The 15,581-nt window shown below is 33.9% G+C and overlaps 1 protein-coding gene across 4 annotated transcripts in view; it reads right to left on the reverse strand.

The window, feature by feature from the left end:
- Positions 1 to 15,581, reverse strand: part of LOC129224570 (ras GTPase-activating protein nGAP-like) — a 471,622-nt gene that overhangs the window by 126,068 nt on the left and 329,973 nt on the right. Inside the window, exon 1 of one of the 4 annotated variants that reach the window (XM_054859051.1) lies at positions 7,409 to 7,422. The exons of the other annotated variants lie outside the window; for them this stretch is intronic. The gene's annotated coding sequence lies outside the window, so the exon portion shown is untranslated. Of the gene's footprint in view, positions 1 to 7,408; positions 7,423 to 15,581 lie in introns of those variants that run through there. 4 annotated transcript variants of the gene reach the window in all.

Raw genomic sequence — 15,581 nt, forward strand, 5'->3', positions numbered from 1 at the left:
GTTGTTCATAAAAACCTGTAACAAATAGCATTCTTAAAAGTTGCTTCGCCATCAAATATTCTTCGCAACAAAAAGGTTAAAAAAAAAAGCAAAATACTCATTTTAGATACAAAACTCTGGTGTTTGATATTCCGGATCAGTCCAAAAATAGATGCGATAAAAATAAAAGCACGGCAAGGGAGCAGCAAATTGCTTGTTTTCTTTGCTCTTACACACACACACTCCTCTTTTTTCCCTCTCCTCATTTTTTCTTTTTGCTCAACCCGCAGAAGATTGCGCTGGTTTATTTTCCATCTGCAGCTTTTATAGCTTGAAACATAAGTTTTCGAGTAAATGAATTACTTCCGTGGTTTTCCCATAACTTATAAGGATGCCATCTTTAATGTAGTGCATTTACTCATTTCGATAGGGCATTTGTTTTCTATTAATAAATATACGATTGTTTCATACTGAGGGAGGACTGGCAGCGGAAAGGTGTTGAATTGGATAACGTAAAAAAAGATGGAAATTTTTTGACGTTTAAGAGGGTAATTTTTGTAAAAATAATAAAAGTCATGTTCCACACTTCTGATTTTATCAAATTTAATAGTTGCCATGATAGAGAGATCTATTAACGTGGTCATCAGATGACTTTCCAATGCTTTTTAACCCCCGACACATAAAGGAAGGGGGTTATAAGTTTGACGTGTGTGTCTATCTGTCTGTGGCACTCTAGCGCCTAAACGGATGGACCGATTTTGAAAAAAAAAATTGTTCGAAAAGAGAGTTGATCGAGAGTGTTCTTAGCTAGGTTGCGTCTTTGGACGACATTAATTAATGAAGATATTAATTAAAAACCTTAAAAAGGTTTTTAGCGATTTTTGCCAGAGAAAACATGTTTAAAAATTTAGTACCGTAAAAAAGAGTACTTTTTCTGTTTCTGATAGAATTTGTTTGGAACTTCCATGTTATTTAGAATTAGAATTATAAAGTTTTTAAAGCAGACTTCAAATACGGCTAAGCCTTTATTCACGCGATTGGTATCCGAATTCATTGTTGGAAGAAAAGGAAAGAAAACACAATGGTTTAGAAATTTTGTTTGTTGCGAGTTTCTATTTGTTAACAAATAAAATACATACTTGTAATTGATTTTTAATAGTACATTATATTTTTAATTTTAGTTACTTGTTTGATAGATTTTATTATACATGCCCTGTCGTTGGTGGTTGGAAAAACTTTTGAATCGTTGTTAAATAGTATTAATAGAATTGTTAGTGAAGTTAACAAATTCATTTTTAGACCATCAAACATGAGCAAACATAGAATTGTGGATTTGGGGTCTTTGAAATTTCTCAAATAATACAAGTTTTTGAGGCTTTTATTGATTCAAGTCATGAGTTAAATAACTTTTTTCACTCAACACTTGTTTTTCCTGGACGAGTCTCCCAATATAAAGAGCAATGTTCAGCGGTACACTTCTGTGTTTGATTCGCCTAGGCTCAAACTTAATTCAATCAAGTAAGAAGAAAAATCAAGAAAAATAGAATCCAGATGACATTTAAAATAACTTTAAATAATCCACAGAGAATTAAAAAAAGAAAAAAAAAGGTTTCTAAGCCTAATTGAAAACTTAATATTCAAATATTTCAGGACTTGGTATTTGAGTTTCTCATACTTCGATTCCCCGCTATGAGTTTGATCAATAGGTTCATGAATTTTTCATCAGGCTAAGATTTCCAGCCGTTCCAGCGAATGAGATTACTGAGATACTAGTTGATTATGCATGAAAAGAAGTCGTAAAATATTAAATTAGTTACGATTTATGGCAAAAGATGGATCGCCACTTAATTGGCCATTTTATGTCTTAGTTTCGTTTCTTATTATAACTTACATAAGAGAGGACATGGCGACTAATTACGTTGTACCGAATCTAACACGATTCGAATACATTAATGGCCAAAATCTAAAATCGAGTACAGCACCCCCCCCCCCCGGGGGGGGAGAATATTGCTCCTTTCATAATGTGACCAGATTTTTCAAGCTAAAAATCAGGACACATGACGGTGGGGGGGGGGAGAGAAAGTAGTTTTTTTTCCACAGGCTTAATATTTTACGTAACAGAAAAATGCCAAGAAGTAACTCAAATGTACCAATAAAGATCTCAAGTTGAACACCTGACGCTTAACAGCTCCTCCTCTTCAATCCAAATCATGGTGGAGGTAGTTCAGCGTATTAAACTTTAAAGAATAACGTTTTACATGACGTTCATACGTTTACTGAGAGCAAAAAATCGAAAAAGCGTTTAAAAAATCTAGATTGTATGTTATATTTCTTGTGTGACGGAATTTAAACAAAAAAAGCGGGACTTTTTCGACAAAGCGGGACACTTTGGCGGGACATTCCCGCAGCGGGACAGTAAGACAAAAAGCGGGACGTCTGGTCACATTATCCTTGCAAAAGTTATACCATTTTGAAAAGGTTGCACCCAGGGACCCCCGAACTTTTGGGATAGGGGGAGGGTTGTAAATTTTTTCAACTTTTACTGAATAACAAAAGACAAGCATGCACACATGCCTGCATCTGATACACTCTCGTGAGAATTAATGGAATCAAGTTAGGAATTTTTAATTTTCGAATTTTGTAGGTTGTTCAATCTTTGTTAAAACAGCCGTTTAGCCTACCAGTTGATTAGGCGCTATAATCTCACGTTTTTTGTCACAAATATTGTGTTTTGTTTAGTGTTATAATTTTCTACATATTTTTGCTGTTTTTTCTCAATCAGGTCACTTTTTATCAGTCATGGATATTTCTCCACGGAAGTAAAGTTTTCTTCTTAAGTTGTAGAAAAAAGCAAGAAAACTCGAGACAAGGAAAGAAATTTCTCAGTGAAAATATTTAAAATACCGAAATTCAAACCAACCATATATCGAGCCTCAACTCGTCAACCGTTAATAATAAGAACTTCAGATAAAACCGTGAGGCAGGAAACAGAGGGACCGCACGAGCGGACAGACTGACAGGAAAACGCAAGTTAATGGGGGAGAGCAGGTAATGGTGGCACGCGTCAGATGCCACGCGTACTGAGAGCAGCTGCTACTGCTGCTGCTGCAGGGAGGGGTGGGGGGGGGGAGCTAACCCATCTGCTGCTGAACCCCTGGAGATAGTAATAAAGTATCGATGAAACAGCCAGGTGCACCGAAATAGTGCAATGGGGGACAAGGACAGAGTCGGGCGGTCACAAGCACACGCGAGGCAACATATTTTAGAAAAATTTTGAGAATTTCGAGATAACAACCCCCTTTAAAAAATAACTTTTTTTTTAATGAAAAGAGGCCTACCATCATTAATTTAGCTTTATATTTTCTTTGATCTTTACACAGTTCTATCTTGCGAATACATATCAAATCTCATGAAAATTCTTGTCATTGCTTCATTTTCATTCAAGTTATTTACTGTATAGTTCTCACTTGCAGTACTTATTTCTTGGTATTTTGTTGAAAGAATAGTCTTCAGTTCGATTGCAAAAAAAAAAAAAAAAAAAAAAAACCGGGCTCTCAGGGACTTGAAACTTAAAAAAAAAAGAGGTCTTTTAGGGAGACAAGAGACCAGTTGGGAACCCTGGCAAATGGTTAAGTGTTTCCCACCAGCCCCAAACACTGGACCACATGGGATTTCAAAGAGCTATACTGACTAGTGAATCTGAAAAAAATGTTCTCTTTTTTTTTTCGAAACAGGGCAATAAAAACTTCATTTTGGGGGAAGGGGCATCTAAAATGATGGTCCCCCTAGCACTTGCGTAAGAAATTGCATAAATCTGGAAACCTCCTATCAGGTATTAGGTTAACTGCAACAGAGATCTCTAGAGTACAGAACAATTATATGAGCATAAGAAAGTAAAATTTGCAAAAAATTCTAGAATACGTTTTGCTTCCATTACAATATTGAGCAGTGCAAAAATTTATTGTAACATGTTCGTCAGTCCGAAGATTTTTCCTTTTATTTATATCAATAATTTTTCCTTCACATGATTGTCAAATCTTTGATGGTAATATGTGCAATGTTCAACCAACTCTTTTTCACTCACATAAAAGAAAATTTTTCAAGGTAATGGTTAATGTTCGCCACGTGAAACAATTTTTGGTTTTCATAGGGAAAAAACTTATACCGAAAACGAAAATTTATTTGGGTTTTATTTTAAATACAGACCTTGATGAAAACCCAAGAGAAGTATATATTAGTGGCAAAAAAAAGCAGCCACATAAAATATTGAGCATATTTTTAGCAGAATAGTGCGAGCAATAACATGATTAATCTAGTAATAACTCGTACAAAAATGGCATTTTTTCTTCATATGAAACTAAAACAAAGCAACTTGTTTTATGACAGCATTAAGCTATTCTTCCAAAAGAAGCATTGTGAGTAAAAAAAGAAATACAGGAAACAAACACAATCGCGAAAAGAGAATGAAATTTCACCTTGCAATAAAATATGATTCGAGGATCGGTTTTTAAATACATATGAAGGTGCATTGAACTGCACGTACTTGAAATTGTTTATCGGGAAGAATGTGCTGAAGCGTTACTTCATTCAAAGTAAATTTGCTTAAGTAAATAAATAAAGGAATAAATAAACATTAACTATTGCTCATTATAGATATTTTTGTGTCAACCATGAGACATTGAATAAAATTAATAAACAACTTTATTTCTTAGAAACTTTTTCACACAAATTTGAATGAGCGATGGCAAATTGTTTCACATAGCAAATAGAACTTTTAAAAATGTGTAACATAACTAAAAGATGGCCATTTATTTTTTTCCTCACAATGGGTCACTTAACAATTTTAGACAGAAAAATCCGTTTTTAAAAACAGATTTTTTTTGAAACAGTAGGTGCTTATTAGAGAAAAAAACATTCTCTTAAAAACATTGATAAAGTATACTAATGTTTTTAATGCACAAACTTTCTTGAGTATATTTGATGCTGATTTCAAACAAAAAGGAAATCCTTGGAAGTATTTTATGTAATTTACTTTTGCGGTCAACATCGCCTTTTTTTAAGTGCGATTTACAACTGTTTTTTCACGAACCTATAAATTATTCAAAAGCAAAAACTCTTTTCACCTGTGCATTAGGGCTGGAAAAACATAAAAGATAATTAATTAATAAGAATGCCAAAGTTCGCATGATTAAAATTATTGGCATGAAAATGCTTAAAATATTCAACCCAACGACTGACTGATGAAAAATTCTTAGTGTTCCACTCTATCACTTCAGAAACGTCCCAACCAGTCCCGTTCAAAATAGGACGTATGGCGGGCATAAACATAACCAAAAAAAAAAAGATTACCAAAAAAATAGCTGAAAAGAAGGAAAAAATTGAAAAATTGCTTTTGTGTAAAAAATTTAAAGAAAAGAAGATGCTCTCATCTCCGAGGGTGCTTTTTGGACGATACTTTTATTTGATTAGCGTATTTTTTTTTAATAAACTCAATTGCTACTATTATACTGTGTGTTTGACTGTGCAAATTATTATGCTACAAATTTTATATTGATTGAGAAAATAGATTCCTTGTTAATCCGAAACACTTTTACTCAACCTAATTGCTTTTGTGTACAACTTTCAAGTTGTTCTTTGCTTGTAACTTTCTTCGAAGTTCAACGCGAGTACAAATATAGTTGAAGGCCTGCTTAATGACTGCATTCATCGTGCACGTTAGGACTTTTTTTTTTCTCTTGATTAAATTCCCTTTATGGCGATGTGATGGTTTAACATCGCATTTCAATGTGTGCTTTTGGTTTGTTTTGTTTTACGTGACATGCGTGTTTTTTGAGACTCTCTGGTTCGGTGGTACTAATTCCTCCATTTTTTTTTTTTTTTTTTTTTGTCTGTTTAATGATTTGTTTTATTTCAGTGGTCTCTAAAAGATCCTTGTTTCTACTTAATATTATCAGTTTTGGCAATGCAATTCAATATTTCAATTCTACCTTTTAATGATTTCTTGGCTTGTTTTTATAATTTGGCAGCGATTGTATTGTATTAACGGTCATTACATTAATAAAGCGATAAATTTTCGGCAGATCTCGCCTATTCAGTTGTTGCCTAATTCAGATACAAAGTATATCGGAGAAAAGGGCGGATCCAGCTCCTGGTTTTAGAGGGAGTCAATACCGAAAGGAGTCATAAGCATCATTTTTGGGCATTTGAGCGAATTTTTTCGAAATATAAGTGCTAAAAGCGCAGCTTCATGCCTTCTTAAATCACTTGAAAGGAGATCATGCAGTTACAATAAATAAAAAAGTAAATAAATAACGGGGAGGACGGGGTGATATCTTTAAATCACTGAGTTACTGGTGATTCATGGTGTTTTTTAGGGTTCACCTTTCTGCTTTAACAAGAAACAATAGGCGTATCAGACTAAATTAAAGATTAAATTAATGGACAGTAAGTTAATAGTTCTGTAAAACTAAAATAAAAAATCCAAGATATTTAATTACTTGAAAATTTACGATTTAATTTCAAACTAAAATAATGATTACATCAACGGACAGTTCTGTAAAACTAGAATTTAAAATCCAAGACATTTTTAATTACTTGAAAATTTATGTTCTAATTTCAATTTCAATTCCCCCCCCCCCCCCCCCCCCCCCCCCCCAGCACAGAAAAAGAAAACATATAATTTTGGGGATTCAGTCATCAACTTTTCGAGATACAAGAGATGAAAAAAAAAAACGATTTTTCAAACATTTTTTAAAGTGGAAGAGGAGTTACCTCAGTAATTTTCTAATATGAGTTCGGTCTCGGTCAGTATTATTCAGATTACATCAAAAGTAAAATAATCAAATAATTAAAAGTTATTATCAAAAGATTAAAATTCTAAACGACACTACTTAAACGGATCAAGTTTACGGTCACAAACATTGTAACAAGTTTTTACATTCTTAAAGTTTGATGCTCCAAAGAAAAACAAATAAACAAATTGAAGCGAAAGATAATTGAATCAACAGCTTGTTAGAAACTAGAAGAAAAATAAAAGTTTCACGTGCGAAATTTGTATTGTACAAGAACTTCTAGTTTTCAAATTTTACACATAGTTTAACAAAATGTTAACAATTTATACATAATCAAGTTAAAAGAATAGGTCAGTCGATTGTCCAACACAACAAATCATTATCACTTTACCCCAACCCGAAAAAACAACGTTTGATAACATAAGACTTTGTAAACCGAAAAATAATAGTTTGAATACCTTTAACGCAATGCTGAGCCAAAACAAATCGGTTTAGATCCCGATATAAAATAAAGTTTTTAAAAATCGGATCGGTAAATGTAACATATACAACAAAACATCGAAAGTTTTTAAAAACATGATATAAGACCAAGACTAAGCAAATTCGAGCATCAAAAGTAATTGAAGAAAATAACTTACCCTACATTAATTAAAGTTGTCATCGAAGAGAAGACTAAATCATAATTTAAAAAGTTCGTAATCCTTCAATCCTAGTGAATTGAAACCGCACATGAACAATTTTGCAAAATCCGCACTGAACTAACTGGCTTGTATTTTAGACTGAAAGTAAAATGTTTACTTCAACACACATCCACTAGCTATGGAAAAAGAGATGCACATCACGTAGTTGCAATTAAAGAAGGAATTCCATTCGACGGGTTATTTAAAATGCCGCTTTTGCGCCAAGAGCTATGGGTATGTAGGTTGGTGTCAAAAGTCTGGAGATCCGAATTCGGGATACCTCGCTTGCAAGGGGCCCGCCAAGGGATCACCACTGGGAAAGTTCACTGAAGGCTTGTTTGCACACTATTATGAGCAAAACGGTAGCTGTAATCACTGATCGGTATCAAAAGCACTGATACGCACTCCGGCAGAAGTTATGCCAGATACGATTCGAATAGCTTGCAAGATGCAATGATGACAAAAATTCGGATGAAAATATTCGACGTAACGGAAGACTGGATATTGATCGGTGAGGCTCTGGCGCCATCTATCGACTAAAATATCAGATTCAAAAACGACAGCTGACATTATTTCGGAAAGTTATTTTTTTAAGATTAAATTACAATAATTTTATCCATAAAATGTAGTTAAAAAAAAAAAAACTTTTTTTTTACCAGAATTCAAGTGAAACACTTTTTAATTTTTATTTCAACATTTTAAGGTATTAGAGATAATAAAAGTAGTAAGTTCTTTTGAAAAACAGGTAGATAAAAGAAAGAAAACAAAAACAAATTTTAATACTATTTTTGAAATAAAAAACGTTTCGACTGTATTTAAAACAAATCAGTGTTACGAATCACGGGGGGGGGGGAGTACGTAGCTTTGATTTTAAATCGAAACAGTAATTTAAAACTTCGCTCCATGCATAACATAACACTCCAAAAGTCAGAATCACACACTAAAAACAGGCCCATCATTTGGGCGATCAGGCAGTGGCGGATCACCGCATAGGCGCATGAGGCGATAGCTGGGGCCTCCAGCAAAGCCGGGGGCCTCGGAGCCGCCAAGTGTCACATCCTCAAAATTATGGTTTTCCATGATAAATCCTCTAAACTCATGTAAATTGATAGATAATCATGAATTTTAGGCGCAGGATGATTGCTCCCAAAGAGCTAGGCCCCCTGAGTCTTAAGGGCACCAGGATTCCTGTGCCTTTGTTTAGGTTTTCCCAGGTGTTTGGATTTTCCTCATTCTTCTCAGAATTTTAGTACAAAATTGTATGTTTTTAAATATTCCACAAAACTATTTACTTTCCGATAAAATGCACAGTTAATCTTGCTAGAAAAATTTTTACCGTTCCAAGTAGTTTTTTGGCCGAGTACTCGTACACTCTGACACTTACTACTCGGCTGAGTAAAGAGTATGCATCTTGTTAAAAAAAAAAAAAAAAAAAAAAAAAAACACTATTGATCATGAAGATATTTGCTTTAATTGGAATAGCCAAAGGGCAGACCCGGATCTGCGTACCCGCAGATCCCGCAGTGCGGGGAGCCCACGTCCGTAAGGGGCCCAACGGCCCAGGAAATTGAAGGAAAAATTAAAGAAAAACTAGTAACTAAGACTTATTAACGTTACAAATATGAACTGCTGACCTCTATCTGGGGAGGGGCCCTACAGATTTTTATGCTAGGGGGCCCAAAATTTATAGATCCCTGCCTGGCCAAGGACGTGTCTAGAGGGGGTTAGACCCCCTCCCCCAAACAAACGATAACCAGTCGTCATTTGTCGCAGTATTATATCAGTCTTCGAAATATCCCAGTCGTCATTTGTGCGATTTCGGTGTTTTTAAGGCAAGCAGGACTTACTAAATGGGATGTAAGTTGACGTAATTCGACTTCTTCGAATGGTCACTTTTCTTGACGAACAATTATATTGCCCTTCCTTATCTAGAAGACAGAAGAGAGCCGAAGGGAGCAGACAGATCTGTGGGGGGTCCAGATCGAAGCCATCGGCACAATGACACAGCTGTGTTTTCTTTCTTTACTTTTTGCAAAGTTTCCCGCTTTCCCCCCAGAAACAACTAGAGTAACCCCTGTAGAGTAACAACCAACTCGTAACAAGATAGTTTTATGACGTATTCAGTTAAATAAGTAATTTGGAAAAGGCGGGAAATTTTTCTTTTTTTGGAGGAAGAACGAAGAACGTTCGTCATTCGTTGTTTTGATTCACTCCTGCTCGTGAACGTGCTTTTGCTCTGTGTCTTCAATCAACCGCAAGACCATTCTTTTTGAGATAATTTTAATAATGTGTTTTAACAACTTTAATTTTTAGAATTATGATGCTATCGTGGTGTTGAATGATGATATGGTGTTTTGAATATAATAGGTTTAGTGGTACAAAGGCATAGCTTTTGGAAAAAAAAAAATATACTGTTCATTCCTCTTTAAATTATATTTCCATTACAGAGAAAAGGAACATCTGTCAATTCATTGCATAAACGCTTTATAAAACTACTATAAAAATTTTAAATGCCTCTGCTGCGAAAGTAGTTGATTTTGAATGTTCTCCTTCTTTCACTGGTGCCATTTGTTTGTAATACATTTTACAATTTCTACTTCATAAAGATTGATTTACTCGTTAAATGCAAACGTTTTATATATAAACTGTAGTTGGGGCAAACCTAACCTGACAGTACCCGTCGTAATGCTATAATTAAGAATTAGATCTGCTTAGCTTTCACAATGCGTTTTCCCCAACTATAGAAGTGTTTCAGTTTTATTTTCAGGAGGGTACATATGCCATATTCTGCATAGGTAAAGAGCGTGTTTTAATGCTTCAAAAAAAAAAAAAAAAAAACGATGGTAATGATAAAAATAAATAAATAAATAAATAGAAAACATAGGTTTTAAGGTTTACTTGAAAACTTCTGCAGAATAAGGATTTTCGAATTTTGAATTTCAAAAGAAAATAAATACTTCCAGGAAAATACTGTCAAAAAATCTGTATACTCAGAAATTCTGATGTTTCTTTCATATTTTCTTCATTCTGTAAACGTACTCCGAAAGAAATTCATCATCCAGCTAAAGTCAAAAAAATAAATAAATAAATAAAGGAACGAAAATAAAAGGGCTTCATTGATGACTTATTAAATGACCCTCAAAAAATTACTGGTCCTAATGTTACAAAATATGGTCTTAAGAATTGCCTTTTTAAGACTTAAATTTCAGGAAATATTCGAGCAAGGGTCCCCGAACTACCTTCCTTTAATATTATTAAAAAAATCAAGTTTTTTAAACTGCACTTAGAAAAAACTTAAGTGGAATCGCCCCTGAGTAAAAAAAAAAATTGCGAAGCTTTTAGAGCCATAATTTTCGAACAAATTTTCACAGAAGAGATTCAGCACCTCTTTCTTGAAAAATTGTTTATCATGTAAAGTTTGTCTACAATTGCGTTTTTGAAACTTCAATTTCGAAAATTGGGAAGGGGGAGAGAGAAATTGATTTCGATCTATTTTTAAAAAAGATTGATCGGGGGCACTCCCAGGGCTCCATCCCTTACCCTAACGCTAAGAAATATGGCCTATAATCGCGTTTGTAAGGCTTCAATTTCTACTACTTTCCGCTGAGACACCTGCACCTTTTTGTCCCCAAATATCAGCAAAGAAAGTCTAAAATTACGTTTTTAAAACTTAAAGTTTCAAAAATTTTCCGGGGGAGAACCCCCGGACCCCCTTCACTTATTACATCACAGGTCCCCTCCCCTTTTTTAGTGTCCCGCCCTTCTAAGACTTTTTTCTGGTTGCGCCACCCCTTTTGAATAAGAATGTAACTGCGCCACCCTCCTCCTCCAAAGCTTGTTTTTTTATTCAAAAAATTTTAAAAAAAATATGATTTTCTTGCATTGTTAATATTAATAAACTATATCGTTTTTGTTGTGTCAATAGAGGGCCTCCGGATCCGCTGCGCCTGGGGCCTCACAATCCCATGATCCGCCACTGCGATCAGGGTGAGGATTTCAGAAACAAACGAAATATAGACATTTTTGTTCGTATTTTGTTGTTTTTTTTCCCTATAAAATGTATTGAACACAAAACCCTTTGCCCCCCACTCCCCCTACAAAAACTTGAAATGACGAGCCTGACTAAAAGTTTAAAATTTCATGACAAGCACTGGAACGAGTTTTCTCCCCTCAATTGAAACACAGATTCTTCTTCTTGTTAAACTGGTTCTTAGAGAAACAAAACATTTTCCTTGAAATCCGATTAACATTTTTTCCCCCTTAAAACAAAGAAAAAAATACTATCCTTATCGCTGAGCTAGTAAAATACAGAAAACGTAACTGTTGGGATTTTCAGCGCTAGCTGACATGTGACTGCAATCTTAGTCATATTACTGCAAAGCTTGGTCAAAGATTATGAATTAAAAAATAAATTTATAAATTAAAAGGGGAAAGGAGTTATCAAGCGCATTGCACAAAAATTATAGTTCGCTATGCAGAGTTGCTGTAAATATTTTATAGAAATTCAGAAACTTCAAACAAACAAAAAAAAAAAAAAAAAAAATAGAGTGATACATATTTCCATGAAATGCATTAAAGAATATTTTTACATAAAAATGAGAAAATCCGCATTTTTTTCTTCGAAACTCAAAAAAAGGGGCCCCTAGGGGCACGTGTTAATATTCATGGATTGACTTTAAATTTTGCAAGGATCATTTATTTGTACAATGGAAACAAATTGAGGGGGGCGTCGCGTAAAATATCCGCAACTTCTTTATATATATATATATATATATATATATATATATATATATATATATATATATATATATATATATATATATATATATATATATATATAGTAAAATCCCTCTAATGCGGATACTAACGGGACAAATTTTTTTGTCCGCAATAGAGAGGTGTCCGCAGGACAAGGGGGTTTAATAATGTTATTTGCATTGGAACTGGGGAATTAAAAATTTTCCGCATAAGAGGGGTGTCCGTTAGGAGGGGGTTTTACATATTTTTGCTCGAGAGTTTAACACTGAAGACTTTAAAGAAAAGTGAAATAACACCCTTTTTGATTGACCTCCAAAAAGAGAAGGTTTTCAATTCGTACTTGAGCGGTGTGTGTACGAATCACCAACTTCTGACAGGATGAATCGAAAAGCAAGCACTACAAGGAGAACCTCTTTCTCTTACTCAAAAAAGAATGAAGTACAATTATATTTATTGAATCAGTTGTAAAAATTCAAATAAAATATGCCTTATGATGACAGAGTTTAAATATCACCATGAACAAAATAATACAGTTAGATTTATTTTCTTGAATTGAAAAAATATTTAAAAAGTAAACATTTTATTTTAAAAAGCTGAAAAAAAAAAAAAGCCTCTTACAAACTGTTTTCCTCATAATTTGTACTTTACGTTTATTATTGGTTTTACTTAGCATATTTTAACCTCAAGAGTTTTTGATGAATTGTCTTAAAACGCTTTGCTTCTTCCTCTTCTTTTTATTATTATTACTAGCTTTTACCCGCGGCTTCGCACGCGTTGATGTAGATTTCGGCAATCGATTCAGACCAACATAGGCAGAGGTCAAATACTTACAAAAAGAAAAAAACTACAAAATATAAATTAGGAAAATTATAAGAGTAGAAAAGAGGTCTATGGGCAATTCTTAAAAACTCCCATTCGAATAAGGTTAACAGTTCTTAAATGAAGTCAACATTTTTTTAAAATCCCGATCTCCGTCAGAGTGCCCCCGTACTACGCCGGCTATGTAAATTGTTGCGTAACTTTCTGCCCAGAGGAAGGAACGGAGATCACGCGACACATGTTCGTCCTGAATGAATAAGGAGAAATACGCCTAAAATTGCAAAGCCAACAGTCCCAAAACAGAGTCAGCAGTCACTACAAATCCTGATTTGAATATAAATCCAAAAAATGTCCCTTTAGATTGAGAACATCAAATCTTTAAAATAACCATCAAAAGGAAGTCAACAGTTTCTAAAAAATAACGTCAACGGTTCCGTTTAAAACATCTAAAATATCGGAGTTGGATCCCGTTAAAATCAGAATAAACGCAGCAATTTTTTAAAATTCCCATTTAAATGAGGACAGTAGTAAATAAAAATTTACATGAGGAAAAGAAAAACGTTCCCTAAAATCATTAGAATAATGACATCAACCTTTTCAAACAACAATGATCTATCACGAAAATTTCCGCCAAGAATAGTTCCGAAAATCTTCACCAGAAAAGTTCTAATGGGATAAAAGAAAAAAAAAAGACCCTTTAAAATAAGAACAGTGTTCCCCATTGTCGCCATTAGAATAAGGACATTAGTCCCACAAAATTCAAATTAGCATCATTAATCCTCAAAAATACAGATGATCATTAAACATTTCATAAACATTTAACATAATTCAGCAATGTGCTTCAGCTAAAGTGGTTACTGGCGAGATTGGAGATAAAAAAACATGGACTTGGCATTCGGCAAAAACTGTACATTTTTAATAGATTTTTTCTGTTATTTAAACGTTTTGTTTTATTCATTTGGCGGATTATCTTAAACTTTAACATCGAATTTAATGATATTTTTACCTTAGTTGATTTGACAAGTTTTTTAAACATTTTAATGCAACTTTTAAAATGGCTGGGTCGCCAGGATTTTCGATTTTTTCGTCACGACCTTGTTATTGTAACTCTGCCCACTAAATAAATAAAAAATGTCATTTTAGGTCCATTTTCAATTTTTGCAATTAAATATCATTAAATGCCGCGCTAAAAAGCAAAATAGTCCTCCAAATGTATTGTTATTTGTCAAAAGGACTACATTACCACACATTCACCGAAAACTTGCCATGTTTATGATACTGTGCAAAATATTTGCATGTTCAGGTATAATTTTTTTTAAACAAAGGGTATGTTCTACTCTCATTTGGGTTCTTGGTGAAAAATAAATCTTTTTCTGACGTAACGGGAGGCGGGGCGAGATATATTTAGTGGCTTGCTTTATTTAGTAACCGGATTATTTTACATTCTATCGAAAATGTTAAACTTGTCCTTTTGGAACCCATCAAAAGTTTTGAAAAATCTTTACCATTTTCCTAGTTTTTTTTTCTTTTTCTTTTTTAACAAGTCTGGGAATGTAATTCGGTTAATTGAGACTTTAGTTGGAAAATTTCGGAAAATGACAATTTTTACACACATCAACAAACCATAAGAGAATTCTTTGGCGACAATTGGAAAAATTGGCCAGAGAATTTGTTTTTGAAATCTTCGCGCAAGTTCCATGAAGTTCAGGGTTAGCCGAGTAATACGCAAGGGTCAAGAAGCAAAAGGTGTTGATATAACCATACTTTTTTTTTTTTTAAGTTTAATATAAATTGAAGACCTTCCCTTCGTTGAAACGCTTAAACGGCAAGCCTGTTCTGCTAAATTCCAGTCAGTAGTTATTAATCTGGAACAAGACAAACCTATGCAATTTTTTTTTCTTGGTGATTTATAGTTTTTAAAATGGCTGCGATTCAATACTAAATTATATTACATCTAATGCACACAGGATAACGAATTAGAGCCAAAAATATCTTGTACCAGACTCTTGAATTTAATTCTAAAAGAAAATATTCAAGCACTTATTTTAAGCAAAACATTTCATTTTGGCGTCAAAATGACTACCTGTCTTGGAGAAAACACGTTGCAATACAAAAAAAAAACTCAAGGTAAGCCTCGTTTTATACTCGTAATATAAAAATACTTCTTCCTATCTTGTCGAAAATACTTCACAATATAAGTCCAAAAATCAAGATAAGCCTCGTTTTGGCTTATGAATTCAAATTAAAATGGCGAGTTAGGGGTTGTTCCAATTCACAACTCGAGAGCTCGAATACGCTACGTTGCGGTGATTAACAATACTAAAGAAAAAGGTAAAACATTCCATTCCACGTGCTTTTTTTTTTTGGGTAAATTGCAGGCTTCAGACAGTTTGTGGTGTAATGTAATTTCAGAAGAATGGAAAGAAAAGCTTCCCACAAACACGATGAAAAATTACTGTCATTGATTAGGCGTCAAAGCAAGATATAAGTTACGGCATTTGTTTGTTTTACCTTTTTCATCCGCCATTAGACAGTGGCTGCAGTGCCCCTATAG

Source organism: Uloborus diversus, chromosome 6 (assembly GCF_026930045.1).
Source record: "Uloborus diversus isolate 005 chromosome 6, Udiv.v.3.1, whole genome shotgun sequence".
Taxonomy (NCBI): Eukaryota; Metazoa; Arthropoda; class Arachnida; order Araneae; family Uloboridae; genus Uloborus; species Uloborus diversus.